Source organism: Nycticebus coucang, chromosome 10, assembly GCF_027406575.1.
Source record: "Nycticebus coucang isolate mNycCou1 chromosome 10, mNycCou1.pri, whole genome shotgun sequence".
NCBI classification, from domain to species: domain Eukaryota; kingdom Metazoa; phylum Chordata; class Mammalia; order Primates; family Lorisidae; genus Nycticebus; species Nycticebus coucang.
In genome coordinates, this window is record NC_069789.1 from 116,647,603 (window position 1) to 116,654,564 (window position 6,962).

The 6,962-nt window shown below is 34.9% G+C and overlaps 1 pseudogene; it reads left to right on the forward strand.

Moving 5' to 3' along the window:
- The first annotated feature begins 991 nt into the window (after nt 1-991).
- On the forward strand, nt 992-2,096 carry LOC128596566 (protein aurora borealis-like; annotated as a pseudogene).
- The last annotated feature ends 4,866 nt before the right edge of the window (nt 2,097-6,962 follow it).

A 6,962-nucleotide genomic window follows, 5' to 3' on the forward strand; every position in this document is an offset into this window, starting at 1 on the left:
TAGCATGCTTTCAATAATGTTGAACAAACTAACTTGAAAGAAATCAAATTACTAGATAGAAAGACGGCCATTTCAACAGTAATAAAAGTTTTAAATTTGTGGAGGCAAATAAACAAATCATCAATATACACATATTATGTAAAAACATATATTAATAGAATGACAAGAAGACATAGGAAAATGTACCTTTGTTAAGAAATGGGAGATTTTAACCAATGTTTCTTACTACTTAATACTAAGTGTCAATCAGGATATAATAAAGTGTCAATCAGGATATAATAAATTTGAACAGGTCAATTGATACTCTCCACCTAACTGTCATTAAAAACCAGCATATGAAATCCTAGTAAAATAACCTTCTTTCCTCTAAGGCTCATATGGAGAAAGTAGTCAACATAGCTGTGCAGCAAACACTAGAGTGACTGTCAACAAAGCTCAAGAGTCTAAATTAACACAACATTTAATCTTATAAAATCATGAATTATGAATCAATGACTAAATAATTAAACAAGAAAAACCCCTGATTTTTTAATACAATAGACTGTCCATAGTTGACCACCTTTCTACACTGACCACCTCCTTACATTGACCTAATTTTCATAGACCAGACATGCACTACAGGTCCTTGACAGCATTAATCCTAGCTCCTTCTGTTGACCACCTGCATTTATTGACCAGTTTGTTATAATCTCCTGGGTGGTCAACTTATAGAGGTCCTACTGTATTTTTAATACTAAAACTTTAAGGCCCCACATAATTAAAAATATTCTGTTAGGAAAATGCATTATGGAATGTCCATTGCAGAAATAAATGTGAAGACTAGTTATTAACCTTTAAAGAAATCCATGACAGTAGAAAAGCAATAGCAAAGTGATTTTTGAAAAGAAATAAAGGGGATGTCTGCTGTGGGAGCTGGCTTGGCCCCTGGGAGTGCTCTGGAGTTGGTATTGAGGGTCCTTTCTATATACTTGGTTTTCTCTCTGTGCTATGTATGAGAGATCTCAAAGAATCCAAAATGCAAATAACACCAGTAACTCCAGGAAGGATCCCTATTTTAAATCCTTTTGAATGTCCTAGTGATTATTCTAATCTCCATGAACAAACCCTTGCCAGTCTGTTTTTAAGCCAAAGAAACTACCAACTCCAGGGCAATTTAGATGATCTATTGATCAACTAAGCTGTAATAAATCCCGTAGAAATAGATCCAGAAGATATTCATTATCGAACTTTATACTAAGTCATTCTTGAATAGATAAAGATGTGGAAGACAAAAGACAAAAAGTCATGGAAGAGTTTTTTACTAAAGATCATACCTTCTCCTTGGACTGAACACGAAGGGAAAGAGCTTTCAGGCTATTATTCCAGTAAATGGATTGTGAGTGATTCTCCAGTTGGAAAAAGTTGAACATTCATTCTGAGAAAAGCAATGTTTCTTGTCAGACATTGCTGTCTCTTTCTGTGGATTTTAAGTTAGAGAAAATATTAGGTGACTATTTCAGAGCTGATAAACTTGCAGACCAGTCTCCCATAAATCTCAGTTCATCTCTCAGAAGAAAACTCTTTTTTGATAGGAACAGAAGCACCTCTGACTCCTTAACTTCAGCATCTCCTGGAAGTCCTCATAGCAGTGATCAGGCACCACCTAAAGTTTCTTATTCAATAGTTTTATCTCCTGTACAGCATAGGAGCCCTGTACAGACACCAGGTTCAAGGCAGTTTTCTTCTAGCTCTACTAAGACTAGTGCAAAAAAAATTGGTACATTTCAAATCTATTAAGAAATGAGTATAATTGTGATGGATGTGCTACTTAGTTAAATGTAAGCATTTTGCATTGTATATCAAAGCAGTACACTGAACCCCATAACGAATGCATCAATGTACAAAGTTATGATTTAATTAAAAAAAGAAAAAAAAGACTAGTGCAAAAAAAAAAAAAATACAGTGTGGGAAGTATAACCAATCCTTCACCTATTTCTTCACCTGCTTTCTCACCAGTTACATTTCACATAGGAAAGACACCACTCTCGGATGTTTCATTACCAGGCATGGGTGCTGCTGAAATACACCTACAGCAGTTGAATAGTGACTTAATTTAGTGACAAAGAACAACACAAAGCTCCTGGATCTTCAAGTTACTGAATTACAAGTTTACTTTTTACCAATAATTTTATGCTTACCTTGACTGGTGTGTTTGTGACCAACCTGATTGTTCCTATCATAGAGAGTCAGTGAACTGCTTATTAAACCTTACTGACATCACTGAATTTAGCCGTTCTGAGAACATGTGAAAATACATTAAAACTAAAGGCATTGTATTTTAGATTAAAAAACTTGTCAATGTACAGATAAATTATAACCTATGTGAAAGAAATGTTCAGCTATAAAATAAACCATATTGAAAAGGTAAAAAGGAAGTTAAATAGATTTCCTAAAATTTTAGTTTTTGAACTATTTGTTCATTTCTGTGGAGGAAATTCTTAGTGCCAGTGACAACTGCTCTAGTTTACTCTTAAACCTGTTAATGCTAGAAAGGTAGTACTAGCAGTAGCACCGCATGTATTGTTATCTGTGGGATAAGGGTGATGTGGAGTGTCCAGAATAAAATATACCTCCATCCTTAGAGTAGGGACATCTGTACCAGCTCAAACTTGGCTAAGAAGAGGAATAACCAGGAGGAACAAGGAGGGACTGGGCCACACTGGGGTTTATGGAGACCAGGGGATACTGGAGTTCGTGTAGGGCTTAGATGTAATACTTGAGGGACAAATGAGTCACTGTGACCATTTTTGAAAACTTGTATCTGCATTGGGAGCAGAGATGTATATAACATGTGAAGGGGCATGGTTTTCAGCAACCCAGAAAGGTGGCTTTGTCTCATATGTGCTCCTTGTGGTACGAGAACCTAAGACGGGAAAATTCCATTCTCGGCCATAAATGAAACTTGGGGATTAATTCCTCCCTGCTTGCTGAAAAGGCCTTGGGAAAGGAATTCCTGAGGTCCCCACCAGCCAGTCATAGCTGGAGATGTAGCACCTGCCTGGAGCTGAACTGTTGCTCTTCATTCCCTAACTTCAAATTACACAAAAGTTTCATTTAACCTTTTAGGGAGATGGGTGAACAGAACAGACAGCCTGGTGTCCTTGTAGTTTATCTTTAAGTTATATGCTCCAGACTTAGAAATGATGTCTACATGCTTTGTAACATTTATGCTGAGGAGAAATTTCTTATGGCAGTCTCAATTAATGCTTTTGTTCTTTATTCTTACTTATTCTTATCTGATGAGTTTGGATATATAATACAGTGAATAAAGATGAACAATCGCTGTGAGCCTGAGTGAGCCCACAGTCTTCCCTTAATTAATAAATAATTCATTTCATCTGCAGTGATATCTCTGTGCCATTGGGCTAATGGACAGCAACAAACATGTTTGCAAACATTCTTGGAGAATGTATGTTTATATTTAAACAACATTTTGAACTGTCTCCTTCAAAAGAAAATAATGCATTTGTAGCCCTAGGCTACAAATTATCAATGAAAAAACAAAACAAAATAAAAAAGAAATAAAGGGAACCTATAGAGCTAAAATTGGAATAATAGAAAGCAACCCAAAATGGAAGGGAAAAGCAGTCAAAAGTGAATTCCTATAGATAAGGATATAGTGAATAAATGTTTAGTGACACTGTACCACTGCCCAAGGAAAGGCATCAATAATATTAGAATAAAATGATAAAGGGAGAGCAATTGACAGCTGCAAATGTTTTTCAGAAGATGACCTTGTGATATGCCAATAAATTTTGAAGGTTGGTGGATATGGGCAGGTTCCAAGAAGACATACCGTGGCATAAAGGATATTAGAGTTGTCCAAAGTCACAAATAGGCCATGAACCCATGATGAAATAGGATCATGGCCAAAACTGTGCCATAGGAAATTCTGAAGAATGGTTTAAGGGTGATGTTTGCCAAATGTACCATGTCTGAAATACATCTATGTTGTATGGATAGAAGAAAAGAGAATTTTATGAACCACATAATCAGGTTAGCACAGCCTGGACAACAAAAGGTAACCCATATTTTATAAAAAGTCTGCTGATAAGACTACTGATATCATGAAGCTAGTGAAAAATAATCCACATAAAATAATTGGAAACATGAATTCCACACCATAAAAAGATTCCACCAAGAGAGAGAACTATTCAAATATGTGAGATAAAATAAAGTAAAACTATTGGTGTGAATGACCACAGTCATAGACTGAAGGAGAAAATCAGTGCTCAATTCAATTGATTCATAAAACTTCATGATAAAAGTCAACATATATCAATGGTGAAAATTTTGATCATGTAGCAGTAGAAAAGATGAACTTTACTATTATGAAAATGTCTATGCCAACAGTGTCATAAGAATGATTAGATAAGGAAAGGTTTTCCTGTATGAGTAAATTTGTCTGCTCTCACTAGTTTTATTTCTCATGTTTTGGCACAGTTTTATTGTAAAAAAAAGAAATAAAGTTCAGAATTATTTTAATGAAAGTAACATTATTGTGCATTATTTTTTTTCAAAGGCTTAGTATTTTTTATGGCTGAATAATATTTCATGGTAGACATATACCACAGTCCATTCATGGGTTGATGAGCAATTGGGTTGTAATCCTTAGACTTAAATGTTTATAGAAGCTCAATTCATAATCACAAAGATGTGGAAACAACCCAATCATTGTACATTATTGACAGCTTATCTAAATTTTAAAAAGAAGAACTACAGTATTGACTAAAGTTTTTTTTGACTAAACTTTTTAAAGTAAATTAGGCAAGAGTACTGAGACAAAATCAGGTATGAAAATCATCTGCATTTCTACAGCATAAAAAGTACTTCAAACATAATGTAGAGAATGATATCCTTTAAGTAGCATAAAATAGTGAAGATAGGATAGTACTGTGTAAAAATTCTAGTTGGAAATGATTGTATACATTAATGAATATAATGGATATGTTTTAAATTAAAATGGGCATATAATACCTGAAATAAAAGATGATATTTATAAATTAGAGGATGCTCAAAAAATACATTAGAAATATATACAGTAGAAAAAGAACACATAAAATAAAACTAGAATTATTTTTGATGAAAATATATTTAAATATTGAGAAAAAATTATAGAGCATAAAAGATCTACACATATACATGGAATTGAATAGAATTTTTGAATCCTTCTTAATGATAAGTCAATAGGTCAAAATGCAATGAAAAGACAGTATGACTCTGCTTTAACATAAAATTGAATTGATTTTAGACAAGGTAAGTTTGAAAGAACTGTAGAAGACATTGAAGTAGGAAAGAAATGACAGAATGGAGTAAAAATAACATATATGCAAGAACAAAGAAATAGTGACAATAAAAATAAAAAAGAACAAAATACATGTATATCATAACTACAAATATATTAAAATCTGATGTCTCTGTAAGGAAGCATAGCATGGGAATAGGGACATGGAAAAGGTCCTTATACCTCCCTGTGGTTCCCAAGGCTGAGTGTGCAGAATCCTCAGTACAGGCAGGCGGCTTCTCTGAGACACTGAGGCATCTTGGAAGGGCTGGGTCTGACCAGCAATGACAGTATATTAGGGATGATGGTAGGGCTTCTCCTCCCAGTGGACATCTATCACTCGTCTCCTGCTGCCTCATGACCTTGTTTATCGTGCATCCATTTGATGTGCCCAGAAGAGCAAAAGTCAGTCTCTCAGATGAAATGTGATTCTCCTGGTAAATAATTTAGGTGCCTTAATCAGGAATTACAAGTCACCCTGTGAGGGTGTATATTTTCCCAAGTCAAACTACATCAGAAAGTGAATTTCAGGATCTAGGAAGTCATTAAAAGTTGGTTTTCCCTCAGCTCATGGGAATAACCTGACCACAGAGCAGAATCCCAGAGAACACATTCACTTTTCCTCATGCTTTAAGGTTTGTTTTAACTTCCTCCATGTGTCTCAAAGCTAAATTACAATGCAGGGCCCTGAGGATTGTTTTTTTTTTTCAAAGATTTTAATTGCAGTAAAATGCACATAACATAAAATTTATCATCTTGATCATTTCTAAGTTTACACTTCAGTGGTGTCAAATATATTCACCTTGTCCTGAGAACTTTTTCATTTCAAAAGACTGAAATTCTATACCCAGTGAACAAAAACTGTCAGTTTTCTCTTCCCCTAACCCTCAGTAACCACTATTTTATTTTCTCTCAATAGGAGTTTGACTGCCCTACCTCAGGGAAGCCTTTTTGTGACTGGCTTGCTCAGCACAATGTACTCAAGTTTCCTCCATGTTGTAGCATATGTAAAAGTTTCCTTCCTTTTCAAAGCTGAATAATATTTGGTTTTATGTATAGGTTATACTTTCTTCTTCATCTGTCAATGGAACACTTGGGATCTTGTTTCCAGTTCTTTTTGATATGTACCCTGAGGTAGGATTGCTGGATCAGATGGTCATTCTAGTTTCAATGTTTTGAGTCTAGAGTTGTGAGGAGAAATCCAGCCAGTGATATAAGTCTGAGAGTCCTAAGAATGCAGATGATGCATGTGTTGGATGAGATTAATACAAAAAGACTCAGAGTTAGGAAGCCGAGACTTTGCAGTGAAGAGCCAAATGAAGGAGACGGCTGGTTTCAGTTGGGATGCACAGCAGGGCCCTCAGTTTGAAAGAACATAGATGGAGTTACTGAATTTTGTGAATTCATCCAGGATGGTCTGGTTATAGAGACTCAATCTTACCAGACACTGACATAAAGAGATGGGTTATTGTTAATTTGGGTGGATGATGGAAAATACAAACTGAATGGGAATGATAGGCCAGTTTATACTTTATCTTTTCCCCTTTTTTCACTTTAATTTTTTTTAATTTATACAAATTTAATGGATACAAGTACCATTTTGTTACAGTGCATATTGGTGAATCTGTTCTTCTAGTGT